This window comes from Zonotrichia albicollis, unplaced genomic scaffold (assembly GCF_047830755.1).
Source record: "Zonotrichia albicollis isolate bZonAlb1 unplaced genomic scaffold, bZonAlb1.hap1 Scaffold_257, whole genome shotgun sequence".
Lineage (NCBI taxonomy): Eukaryota > Metazoa > Chordata > Aves > Passeriformes > Passerellidae > Zonotrichia > Zonotrichia albicollis.
Window position 1 is genome coordinate 1,310,183 of NW_027428429.1, and position 12,840 is coordinate 1,323,022.

The following is a 12,840-nucleotide window of genomic DNA, read 5'->3' on the forward strand; positions in this document are numbered from 1 at the left end:
CTCCTTCCACTGCCACGATGGGAATAAGATTGTTGCTGAGGTGAGCACTTGTGGCCAGCTGCTGCCCCTGGGAGGGGGCTGGGCTGCCTCCTGCCCGAGCACCTTGCAGGCTGCAGCCTCGTCCTGGCTGTGGCACTGGGATGCTCCTGTGCCGTGGCCTGTGGGGCCATCTGTGCCTCTGTGGTGCTCTCCAGGCCTCTCGGGAAACGCTGCATTCTGCAGCCAGATTCCTGAAAAGGAGGGATATTGAACAAATGCTCCAGGTGGATCAGACATGGAGGTTCGGCGAGGGCCTGGTAAGAGCCGCCGCAAATCTCCAGCCTCAGCCCGGAGAAGGCCCCTGAGGGCGGTGCTCAGTGTGTGGGCTGGCAGCTGTGCCCCTGCCCGCTGCTGCAGACAGAGGCCATGCGGGCTCTTCTCCAGGCTCCCGTGGGCCCCAGCCAGGTGCCCATGGAGCCCCAGCCCCGTGGGGTTGCGGGCCAGCACCGCGGCTCCCCGGGCAGCAGCCGGCCCTCTGCCCCCTGCCCTCGGGAGCCCTTGGCCAGCGGCTGCTGGCCGCGCCTCAGGGCTCTGCGGCCAGGGGAGGCCGGGGCTGGGCGCAGGCAGCGCCCGGCCCAGGGGCTGAGCCCGCGCCAACCCTTCCCTCCTGCCGCTCTCTGCAGCTGGCACAGGACAGGAGCCGAGCGGCCGAGCACCTGCACCAGGCCCTGGGCTACCTGCGGAGCCCACAGGAGCCCCTGCGAGAGACGGCCGTCCGGTTCATGGGTGAGTCCCGAGCCCGGGCTCCTCCCCGGCCCCGCCTGCTGCCCCAGTAGCTCCAGCCGGGCCCGGGGCTGTGGAGCCCCGCCTGGCCTGGGCATTGCTGCTGCCGCCCACTGGCAGCCGTGCCCTGGGGCGGCAGCGTGCGGCAAGGGCCGGGCTGAGCCCTGCCGGGCCAGCAGCCCGTGTGGCCACAGTGCCGGCAGCACCGCTGGCAGGGAGCTGTGCCGCTGGGGCCGTGATAGGCTCTGTGTTCACAGGCATGGCCGGGCGGCGCCTGAGGGGGCAGCAGCAAGAGCTGCAGCTGATCTGCACTGGTGAGTGAGGGCAGCGGGCAGACAGTGGGGACTGCCAGGGGGAGTTGCAATCCCTGGCCTGGCTGCGGAGGGCTCTGCTCCCGTGGACAGAGCACACTGACATTTCAGGGCCACATGGGGGATTTGTGGCCTGCAGCTTCGGGCTGATCCCCCTCCTCCCTGCTCCCTCCTGGCCATGGCAACAGCCGGCTGGGATGGCCCTTGCAGGGGTCTCTCCTCGGCTTCCCGCAGATGCGGGATATGATCATGGCTCTGTTCCTCTCTCTTGCAGCCCTGGAAGAAATGGCATATGACAGCAATCCTGCCATCAGAAATCTGTCAGCTGAAGCTGGGTTCGTTCTGCGGGCTGTACAGAGGGCTCCCTACTCCACGTGGCGTAAGCTGCGAGATGAGTTCCGCAGCACATGGAAGAAATGTCCTCGCCTGTGCCACAGAGCCTTGCTGTTCTGCTGGAACTATGTGTAAAGTTGATCTGGAAGAGTCTTGTCTGCTGGGTCCACTTGAGCCAGCAGGGATTTTCTTTTTATTCAATATTTTTGTGTTCATATCTTAATTTTTCTATTGTATGTAAATAAAAATATGTATAGTAGACAGACTTCCAGGATCTTTTCCTTGCGAGGTTAGGCAGGGCTTAGGGAGGAGGATGAAAAGGGTGCTTGCACTCAGCCAGCTGCCCAGGTGTGCAGTGCTGCAGGGGAAATGGCCAGAAGCCCCTTGGCCTTTGGTGGTTCTGCTGAAGCCTTTGTGCTGCCCACAGAGCGGCTGGGCAGGGGCCGGAGCTGCGGGGATCCCTCTCAGAGCGGAGCCCGGAGATGGCCACAAGCCCTGTGCCAGGCAGGAAGCGCCAGCCGTGTCCTCCTGCCTGTGTGCTGCTGGCTGCCTTGCTGAGGGCTCGCAGGCGCCTCTGGATGGGGCTGCTCTGGAGCTGCTGTGGGGCTGCGGCGCTGCTGCCGGGCAGCTTGGCTGGGCTGGGGCAGCCCCTGAGGGGCTGGGGCGCTGGCAAGCCCTGAGCAATGGGCTGTCAGAGGCCACAAGCAGCCCCCTGGCAGCCGCCTTCATCCTGACAGAGTTGACTTGCAACACGCATCCTGGGCACTCTGGAACTGACAGCATCAGTGTTGTTGGAAACTGAAATGCAGGGGCTTCTCAGATCTTTGGGCCTGTTAGCCAAGGCCTAGAGTTAAACACAGGATTTGAGCTGAGACCTTGCAAAGGGCTTCCAAACTTAGGCACACAAGCGAGATTGCAGATTTATAATATAAAGCACAGGCATATTAAGCTAATTGGAGTAAAGTTTCACCTTCTAGAATTTAAGATGTAGAAAAAATAAAAGTTTTAAATGTCGCCCTAAGACAGAGTAGGGATCCATCCTGAATTAGGTGAAGTGTCTAACAACGGTGAAAAGTCAAACGGCCAAAGCTGAAGGAAAAACTCGCATGCCGAGACAGCAAGGAGACGGAGAAAGAAAAACAGAAAAGACCATGAGGTCAATTTGCCCCGGCCTAGAAATTCCTTTGATAAAGAAGAACTCGTGCTAAGTGTCATGCAGGATGAATATGTATGAACTTATTGTGAAACTGTATGCATATGCATTTGGAAAGGGGATAAAAGGAGGTCTGAAATCTTCAGGGGTACGCATGCCTTTTGAGGAGAATTTTTCTCTGTGTGCGTCCGGCGCCGTAAATAAACATACCAAGCTTTACAACTTTTATAAAGTTGTGAGGTTTCTTCTTTTCTCTGCAAAACAGCCCTGGTTTTTTAAGATTTCCTAAGCCTTCTGATGTTGACATTCTTGTAGTGAATTCTCTCACACACTTTCTGTAAATAAGTGATTGTTTTTCATTCCTTTATGGATGAGGAGAGAGTTGATGGACTTTTGGTTTGACCAGTGTCATTACAGAGATGTCAATGTCACCTTCCAACCCACTGTCACTTTTGTAAAACTATAAATATTGGAGTCAGAGAATAAAACCTCCCTTTTTTTCCCTTCACCTTGAGTGGTGGTGTGCTTGTGTTCTCTCGTGTCCTTCAGCGACATCTGGTGACCGCCATAGTGTATTGCAGCCAAGGCTGAGACATGGACAGCAGATTGCGAGATTGGTGACATTTTCTCCCCCTCTTTTTGGTGCTTTGCCTGCACTTCTTGGGGCAATGGAAGCCTCTGTGGTTTTCCAGGATGATTCCCTCATTTTGGATCTCTGGAGGGGGGTCCTGGAGTGTAAACAGGTGTCTGTTTCCTGGGATGATTTGGAGAGAATGCTTCTGTGGGCCCGAGAGCGAGGGTTTTTTTCGGACCCTGCGAAGGCGTTCGATAAGCAGGAGTGGTCTCTCCTGGGGGTCCACCTCATGGAGGCCCTCTTTGATGATTGCAGTGTGGACGTGGGACCGCTGCTGGTGCAGTGGAAGAAATGTGAGGAGCTTTGGCGGGGGTCTGGTTCTTGTACCCCTCAGAGTTCCCAGGGAAGCCCTTCTATCTCGGATGTGGATGAGGAGGAGATTGAGCTCCTGTGTGATGTGGGGTCCCCCTCCCCGCCCCACGACAGTGTGCTGGGGAGTGGCCATGGTTCGCCCGGGGTGGATTGGGCTCACAGCCAGCGGGTCCCGGGTCCGGGGGGCTCTCTGCATTCGGTGGGCCGTCTTCGCCCCGCCTCGCCCTGTGCGGGTGGCGGGGCGGGGAACGGGTTGCCCTCTCTGTGTGCCTTCCCGGCCTTTAAGGGTCAACCTCCGCCCCGACTTGAGGCTGCTGCGGTGACGACTTTTTGTCCGAACTGCGGCGTGTCCACCACGTTCCCCCTGAGCGCGGTGGGGGTGGGCTCTCCCGCCCCCGAGTCGGGTTCCTCAGCGGGGGGAGCGAATTCGCCCTCCTCCGGGTCTGTGCAGCCTGCTGGGCATGCGCAGTCGGTGGAGGCAGCCAGGGGCAGGGCGTCGGTCGGTGCTCCGCCCAGCCCCCCTGTCATGGTTTGAGGCTGGCACAGAGCCAGTGCCCCCCATGAAAATTCCTCACCCTGGTGTCTGCTGTGAGATGTGACCAGGAATAAGCAAAACAGGCTCTAACTTAAACATAAAGAACACTTTATTACTTAAACTACAGGAAAAGAAAAAAAGAAATTGAAAACCTTACAAAAAAAACTTTCCTCCTCCCCACTCCCTGACTTTCCCAATCCGATACATTCTCCTAAAACACCAACTGCCCAGCCCGGCACGACACTTTAGTATACTCAAACTGCAGTTCATGAAGAGGAAAGGAGTCCTTCTTGTTCCATAGGCTTCTCCTGGAAACACACTGAAACCTCGTGTGCTTCCTTGTCACTTCGGCACCGCCCGGAAAAAAAGTCCTTTTGCCGCTTGTGACATCTTCCTTCCATGCCCAGTGCTCTCACCACTGAGACATGGCCAGAGCTGCTTTTAGGGTTGTCTTTCAAGGATGCCTTGTCTCACTCCAAAAAAGGCACAGTCTCTGCTTTGGGACATCTGTCCCCCCCATATTTTTCCAACCCCCTGGGGCCGGGGGGTCCTCACGAATGAACCCTCCTGGTTTTGAGGCACTGCCTCCCCCTAAATGCAGTCTGTGTCACAGGAACAACTGAGTCCATGGCCACAAGAAAAGTCCAGCCAAAAAGCCAGTCCAAATCATCTCTCCCCATCCAAATCATCTCCACGTTCTTCGGGCCAGGTCCTTGTCTCATCTCATCTCTTATCTCCCTTCTTATTCAGCTTCGAGGAGGATTAGCATTTTTGCAAGGCCCCAATCATGAAAGAAAGGGTTAAAAGTTTTCAGTCTTTGTCTGTCCTGGGACGAGATGATACTCCCACACGTGCTGCTGCTGCGGCCGGCCGGGCTGCACCCTTTTCCCCCCCCCTTTCTCTTCCTGGGCCGGCTGCTATCACCGCCGACTCTCCCTCTCTCTCCTTCCTGGGGGGGGGGGGGGGGGGGGGGGCTGGCTGCCCGATGTCTCGATGTCTCTTGGGGCTCCTCCACCCTTCCATCCTTGAAGGCCCCTCACCTCCCATCTCTGTCCAGGCCCCGGGCCTACCGCATGGCTGGCCCTCCCCCGCCCAGCAGCAAGGCTGGACGGGGGAAGAGATCTGACCTCTTCACAGCGACGTCCCAAAAGAGAAAGTGCCAAGGGCAGTGCCCTGCTTTTAACCCCTGTGTATTCTCGGAGGTGTGTCCAAACCCCACTGGCTACACCAGGTGCCAGTCTCAAACCCAAAACCTTCATTGGTTTGACCACAGCTTCCCAGAATTCCCACTCCTTCCTGGTCAAACCACCACACCCCCTCCGGTGGGCGGGCAGCCCGTCCCTCTCCGCTCCGTGGGGGCGGTGCCCGCTGCGGGACCTTGCGACTTGGGGCGGGCTCTCATAGGGGGCGTACCCGGCTCCCTTGTGCCGCCCCGAAGTGACGCGGCTCCGCGGGCCGTGCCTCCCTCAGCATCCCAGCCTCCCCCCGTATCGGGGGATGGGGTCCTCGCACCGGTCTCGTCCTTGGCCGCCCCGGTTTCGTCCGGCGCCGTGCCAGATTTGCGGGCCGTGCCGGCAGCTGCAGCCGCCGAGGTGACCCATGGCGGGGCTGCAGCGCAGCAGGGGACCTGGGGTGTTTACCTTTAGTGCAACTGCTGACGCGGCCGGTGGGAGGCCGGTGGGTGCCCGGGGCCATGGCGCTTTCCTGTCAGGTCTTTGGACGCTTCCTGCGTGCCAGGTGACCGTGCATCCAAGGTACGCTGAACGTTTCTGGCCAGAGGCAAAAACCAAGACCGACGAGATAAGATCTCTCCTCACGGCATCTGCAGGGTCGCTGGGCGGATTCCTTTGGCTCTGCCAGTGCTGCAGGGGGCGCAGGGACAAGTGGTGTTGCCCCGGCTCCTGGTCAGTCACTCCCTCTTGTCTCTGGGGGGCCCAAGGCTCGGGACACAGCAGGTGCGGTGGCTTTGCCAGGGGGTCCCCAGGCTTTCCCTTTGCTCAGGGGCGTCACTCATAACACCTATGATCCCCTTGCATATAAGCTGGAGAAGGAACTCCGTGAAGCGGTTGCTCAGCATGGCTTGGGGTCTGCTGAGGTTATGCACATTCTTTGGAGGCTTGATCAGGATGTGCTGACACCTCACGATGTCTGTTGTGTGGCACATTCTCTTTTTGACCCTGTGCAATTTGGTGTTTTTGAGACCAAGTGGGCTTGTCTAGTGGCCCAAGTGGTGAGGCGGAATGCTGCGCTGGCGCTGGAGGACCCCAGGCGTGGAGTTGTTGCTGACATGCTGATGGGGACGGACCGTTATGAGGATGTTCAGGGGCAGGTTGGATACGATCCCCTTGTGCTTCAGCAATGCAAAATGCTGGGCATAGGGGCGATTGTGCAGACCCTGGAAATGGCTGCTCTGAAGCAGCCGTTTTCAACCATTTTCCAGGGGGATGATGAGCCTTTTATGGTATTTGTGGGAAGGTTGATTGCGTCCGTGGAGAGGCAGGTGCCTGATCCTGTGGCGAGGGAAGTTACGATTGCAAACCTTGTCAAGTGCAATTGTAATGAAGCCTGTAATAAGGTTATAGCAGCTATGCCTGGTGATCCTAGTATCTGGGAGATGGCAGAAGCCTGTGCAAACATCATTCCCTCGCGTCAGAAGTTGGCTGCTGTGGCTGCCGCTGTGCAGCCGGTCTGGGCAGCATTGGAGGGCGGGCGGCCACAGCAGGGGAATGCGCAGGCCAGCAGGAAGCGGGGGAAGAAGGTGCAGAAGGTCAAATTCCCCATGTTCTTGTGCGGTCGGTGTGGTAGGCCGAATCACATGTCTAACGTTTGTAAGGTGACTGTTCATGTTAATGGCCAGGCTTTACTGGACTCGGGAAACGTGAAGTGGAGTGCGCAGCAGGAGGGGCGCGCTCAGACACAAGCTTCCCTCCAGACCCAGGTGCCGATGGAGGTCTCCTTTGCCAGCTTGCAGCCAGCACCCGTGGATCAGCAGGTGTGGATGTCTGCACCGCAGCAACAGTTGTCTTAGACTCGTCTGAGATACACAAGGTTCCCCTGGATGCCTTTGGTCCCTTGGGTGGGGGCATGAGAGCTCTCCTTATGGGGAGGTCCAGTGCCACCCTTCAGGGCCTCATTGTGCACCTGGGGCTCATTGATGCAGATTTTACAGGACAGATTTGTGCCATGGTCTCCACACCCACTCCCCCTGTCACAATCCCAAAAGGGACACGGCTTGCTCAACTTGTGCCTTTTAAGTCTTCTCTTCACAGGACAGCTGACCGGTCACGTGGAGCTGGTGGTTTTGGATCCACCGGGCTGCCTCAGGTTCACTGGACTGCTGTCCTGACCAAGGACCGTCCCGAGGTGCTGTGTACCCTTTCCGTTCCTGGTGCGACACCGTCGGAAATCCACCTCCGCGGGCTTCTCGACAGCGGTGCTGACGTCACTGTTCTCTCCCTTGCCACCTGGCCCTCGGAGTGGCCCCTGGATCCGGTGGGGACATCTGTCGCGGGCCTGGGAGGGACGGCGCAATGTTACGTGGCCCAGCAGCCCGTGCTGGTCACGAACTCAGAGGGACAGATGGCCTGGGTTAGGCCTCATGTTACTTCCACTCCTGCCAACCTCTGGGGGAGGGGATATTCTGTCTGCCTCGGGGGTGCGTATCGGGACGGATTTTTAATGGGGGCCACTGCAGTGAAGGGCGCAGAGTATCCTACGCCTCCTATACGGTGGCTGGTGGACAAACCCATTTGGGAGAAGCAGTGGTCCCTCCCTGATGATAAATTAGTCGCCCTTCAGAATTTGGTGCAGGAGCAGTTGGACCAGGGTCATCTGGAGCCTTCTAACAGTCCTTGGAACACTCCTGTCTTCTGTATCAGAAAGAAATCTGGGAAATGGAGGTTGTTGCAAGACCTCCGGAAGGTCAATGCCGTGATGGAAAGCATGGGACCATTGCAGGCGGGCATGCCATCGCCTACCATGCGTCCTGTAGGCTGGCCGGTCCTCATTGTGGATCTGAAGGATTGTTTCTTTTCAATTCCTTTGCATCCCGATGATAGACCGAAGTTTGCCTTCTCGGTGCCAGCGATTAATGAGGCTGAGCCTGCACAGAGATATCAATGGAGGACATTGCCTCAGGGCATGCGTAATTCTCCTGCCATATGCCAATGGTATGTGGCCCGTGCCTTGTCTTGAGTTCACAAGCAGTTTCCTGATGGGCGTCTGTATCATTATATGGACGACATTTTGGTGGCCGCATCCACCCAGGATGAGCTGCTGAGGATTCAGCCTCGGTTGCTCGATGCTTTGCATGCCCATGGACTGCAGGTGGCTCCAGAAAAGGTCCAACAGAAACCACCTTGGAAGTACTTGGGGGTCAAGATTCTGGAATGGACAATCTGTCACCAGGAGGTGCAATTTGTGCATTCTGTGAAGACACTGAATGATGCTCAGAAATTGGTAGATGTCATCACTTGGTTACGTCCGTATTTGGGATTAACCAATGCACAGCTGTCTCCTCTGTATGATTTGTTGAAAGGAGACTCTGATCTAAAGTCGCCTCGCACACTGACCCCTGAGGCGTGTAAGGCATTGGAGGTGGTTCAGCAAGCTGTTTCACCTTGTCAGGTTTATCACATTGATCCCTCCGTGTATGTCACTGTGTTCATCACCACTCCAGATTTGCATCCCACAGGTATCATTGGTCAATGGAGTGACAAATGGTCTGATTCCTTGCACGTTCTGGAATGGGTTTTCCTGCCCCATCAGCCGCAGAAGACGGCAACTACATTGTTTGAGCTAATTGCTCGCTTGATAATCAAATGCTGACAACGGTGTTTGCAATTGATGGGTGCGGATCCTGCAGAGATCATACTCCTGGTACAACAGAAGGATTTTGACTGGAGCTTTGCAAACAGTGTGTCCCTGCAGAGTGCTCTGGAAAATTTTTCAGGGCAGATCACTTATCATCTGCCCAGCCATAGGCTGTTGCATATGGCGAAATCCACACAGATTTCTTTGCGGCCCAAGAATAGTCAGGAACCCGTGCAAGGACCCACCGTCTTCACTGACAGCTCAGGAAGAACGGGAAAGGCCATTGTCACCTGGAGGGATGGATCTGAGTGGCAGGTTCTGGAAGGCCATGAGGATGGGTCAGCCCAATTGGTTGAACTGAGGGCTGCTGTCATGGCATTTGAGAAATTTTCCCAGGAACCTTTCAACTTGGTCACGGATTCCGCCTATGTGGCTGACATCGCACAGCGGTTGGGTCGCACATTCGGTTTTGAAGGAGGTCAGTAATCCTGCCTTGTTTCATTTACTGAAGACCTTGTGGTGTGCCATTCAGGCCCGAGTTCATCCATTTTATGTTCTGCATGTGAGGAGTCACACCGATTTGCCAGTTTTTATAGTAGAAGGTAATGCGAGGGCTGACAAGTTGGCTAACCCAGCGGTGGTAGCGCCTCAGCCTGATACACTCGTGCAGTCCAAGGCATCCTGTGGGTTTTTCCACCAGAATGCACATACCCTGCAGAAGCAGTTTCAGCTGATGCCAACTGAGGCTGGTGACATTGTCGAGTCATGTGATGACTGCCATGCACTTGCTCTGCCTTTGCTGGCAGGGGTAAACCCCAGAGGTCTTAGGGCCTTGGAGCTTCGGCAGACCGATGTCACCCAGGTTGCCGAGTTTGGCCAGCTCAAGTATGTGCATGTCACTGTGGACACGTTCTCCTCTGCAATGTGGGCTTCGGCTCACACTGGGGAGAAGGCCCGTGATGTCCTTGCCCACTGGAGGCAGGCCTTTGCTGTTCTGGGCATACGTTCTGCTGTGAAAACCGACAATGGTCCTGCTTACGCATCACAAAAGGTGCGGCAGTTCCTGCAGTTGTGGGGTGTCTTGCACAAGTTTGGTATCCCTCATTCTCCAACTGGTAAAGCTCTTGTAGAATGCGCTCATGGTACTCTGAAGCAGGTTCTACAAAAACGGGGAATGCAGGGTGAAACCCCGCACAGTTGGTTGGCAAAAGCTTTGTGCACAATCAGTCATCTCACTGTGCCACAGAACTCAAATAATCCTGTCATTTTGAATCACCATCTCTTGTTGCAGGCTGCAGACGACGCACATCAGCCCCGAGCGAAGGTTCGGGTGTGGAATTTAGTCAACAAACAGTGGGAAGGTTCCTATGACCTATGGTGTTCAGTCTGGGCCTCCCCAGCTGCCCTTGGTGCCATTTTTTTCTTCTCATGCTTATATCCTCTCTGAAGAAAAGCTCCAGAATCTCACCCTTCCATGCCTCCCAGGCTACTCCTGTTCTGTCCTCAGTCTCTGCCCCACTGACCCCAGGGCTATCAGCTTCTACATCCTGGTTATGTGATGAGGCCTCCATCCTGGAAGATTTTGTGTCCTCTCCAAAGTCTGTGAAAATGGAAAAATAGTGATCAAAGTTATTTTCTCCCAAATCTTGCAGTGACGGAAGAAAGGTCAATATCTTTAAACTGAATGAGGGTGGATTTACATTTGTAAGAAGGAGGAAATATTTTACAATTTTAAGAATGGCACAAAACTGCAACAGTTATTCCAGAGAAGTGGATTTCCCATCACAGGAATTCCCATTCTAGGAGCAGGAACTTTGTGCAGCCTGACCCAGTGAAACCCTCTCATCCCCAGGGACAGAATTCCTCTTCTGTGGGTTCTCTGATGTGCTGGGTGCCCTCACAAGGCTTCTGGCCAGAATTTCTGCTGAGGGCAGCCAGGCTGCTGCAGGGGCAGTGGCCTCACAGCCATCACCATGGCAGCCCTGTCCCCTGGGCCTGGCTCTCCCCTTTCCTCTGCCCCTGCCTTGGCTCTGCTGCCATGAAGAGTTTTGTCATTACTATCTTGTCCCCAGGGTGCTGGGGCCAATGGCTTCCCAGTCAGGCTCCTGACTGTTCAGAGCCCAGCCAGGAATGAGCCCTGGGGCAGCAGTTCTGCAGGGGTGGCCGCCAGGCCGGGCTGCCAAGGGAGGCTTCTGGCCATGGCCTGCAAGCAGCTGCTGCTGCCAAGGTGCCTTTGGTGCCTCAGGCTCTCCCTGGCACAGCTCCCAGCACGGCACTCTGCCCTTGTGCCCGAGCCCTTCCCTGTGCTGGGGCTGGCCTGGGGCTTTTCCTGCAGCAGGACCTGCCCTGCTCATGGCACAGGAAAGGCAGTTCCTGCTGGAGCAGGAGGCTCTGCCTGCAATGGGCTCCAACAACTCCAGCGAGGCCCTGCTGACTTCAAAATTGCTGGCTAGAGCACTATATTCTAATAATTGTTATAGCTCCTGAACTGTGGAGGAAATAACTCTGGTTAAGTTCTTTCTTCTAATCATGATTAGAATCAATCAGAGTAATATTTATATAAATCTATCGGGTATTCCATCCTTAATTCTGTGGGACAAATCGGGTTAAAGGTTCAATTCCATCTGTCCAATCCTTTACACCTTTGACAAAGTCTGGGGCTGGGATTGGATCCAGCCACTCCCAGTCTCCTCTCTTTGAAAAAATTTGAGAAGTCTAGGGGTCCTGCAGGGGTTTGAGGATCCATGGTGGCTGTTCAGTGTCATTTCTCCACCTCATGATTTAGCAGGAGTTTTTCCAATAAAGAAATAAAGATTTTTCCTGAAGCTCCCACTGTACACATGACAGGAACCCCTGTGAGTGTCTGGGACATCCCAGCTCTTTGGCAGCCTGGGGACTCCTGGGATGTCACAAAGAAGCCCCCATGAGTGCCTGTGACAGATCGGTGCCTTTGCAGCTCAAGGTGCCCTGGGATGTCACCGAGGGTTGTGGGGTAACGGGAGCCGAACACGGGGAAGGGGGACGAGCAGGGCTTTTCTTCAGTTCCCCGGACGAGGAGAGTGTTGTGAGCACTCTGTTCACCCAAAATGCCACGGTCGCTAATTTAGTCTCCCCGGAATTTACTGCTTCTTCTAATTTTGCCAAAACGGCTGCCCAAAGTCGTGGCTGTTTTGCAAGTTCTGGGGAAATTTCAGGGAACTTAGAGAAGACCCACTTAGTTAAAAATTTTAATTCTTGCTTGGGGGCCTTCTGGCCACCTCCAAGCAGTAAACCCTTAACAATATAGTAAACCTCCTTCTGGGATTTTCCCAAACTAGCACCCATAGTGCCTTTCTAGCACAGGAGCTGCTGATACTAGAAAGGGGGAAAATTCCTCTGATGGTACAACCCCCCGCCTGAAAACAACAGAAACTGAAACAACAAGCCACTTTCCACCAGCCCCTGCTCCCCCTACTGTCCCCAAGTCTGGGGCTTCAGTAAAGGAAAAAAAAATTCAAGGAAAGAGGGTGGGAGGGTGGGTCCCCCAGGCAGGGCATGCACTCCCAGGGAAATTTTAAAAAGGCAAGGGGGAAAGTCGGAAAGGTCCCCAAAGCAGGGCCCGACCTTACCAATCCGGTGGAAGCAGCAAACGATGAATCAGGTGGAGGAATCCGTCTCCGGAATCGTCCTCTCTGGATGCGAGGATTGCCGATCCCGATCCCGTGGGAGTGCCACTCCTAAAACGGAGCCTGCTCCCACCTGGGGTAGTGCGGCGTCCACTGGAACTAAAAAGTCCACTCCGAGGGGTCTGTTTCGTGGTCAGCTATCCACTATTCCAGCCCCAACGTTGGTCGCCAATACTGGCGCGCGGGCATACACGGCCCTGGATCTGGCTAGCTGGTGAGGGGCGAAGGCCGGTGCCCCTGCGGATCTGAAGCCAGCCCCCCTCGGCGTCTTGGCCTCAGGCTGAGCTGGGTGATAGCTCAGAGCGGCGCGATGTGAGACGAAT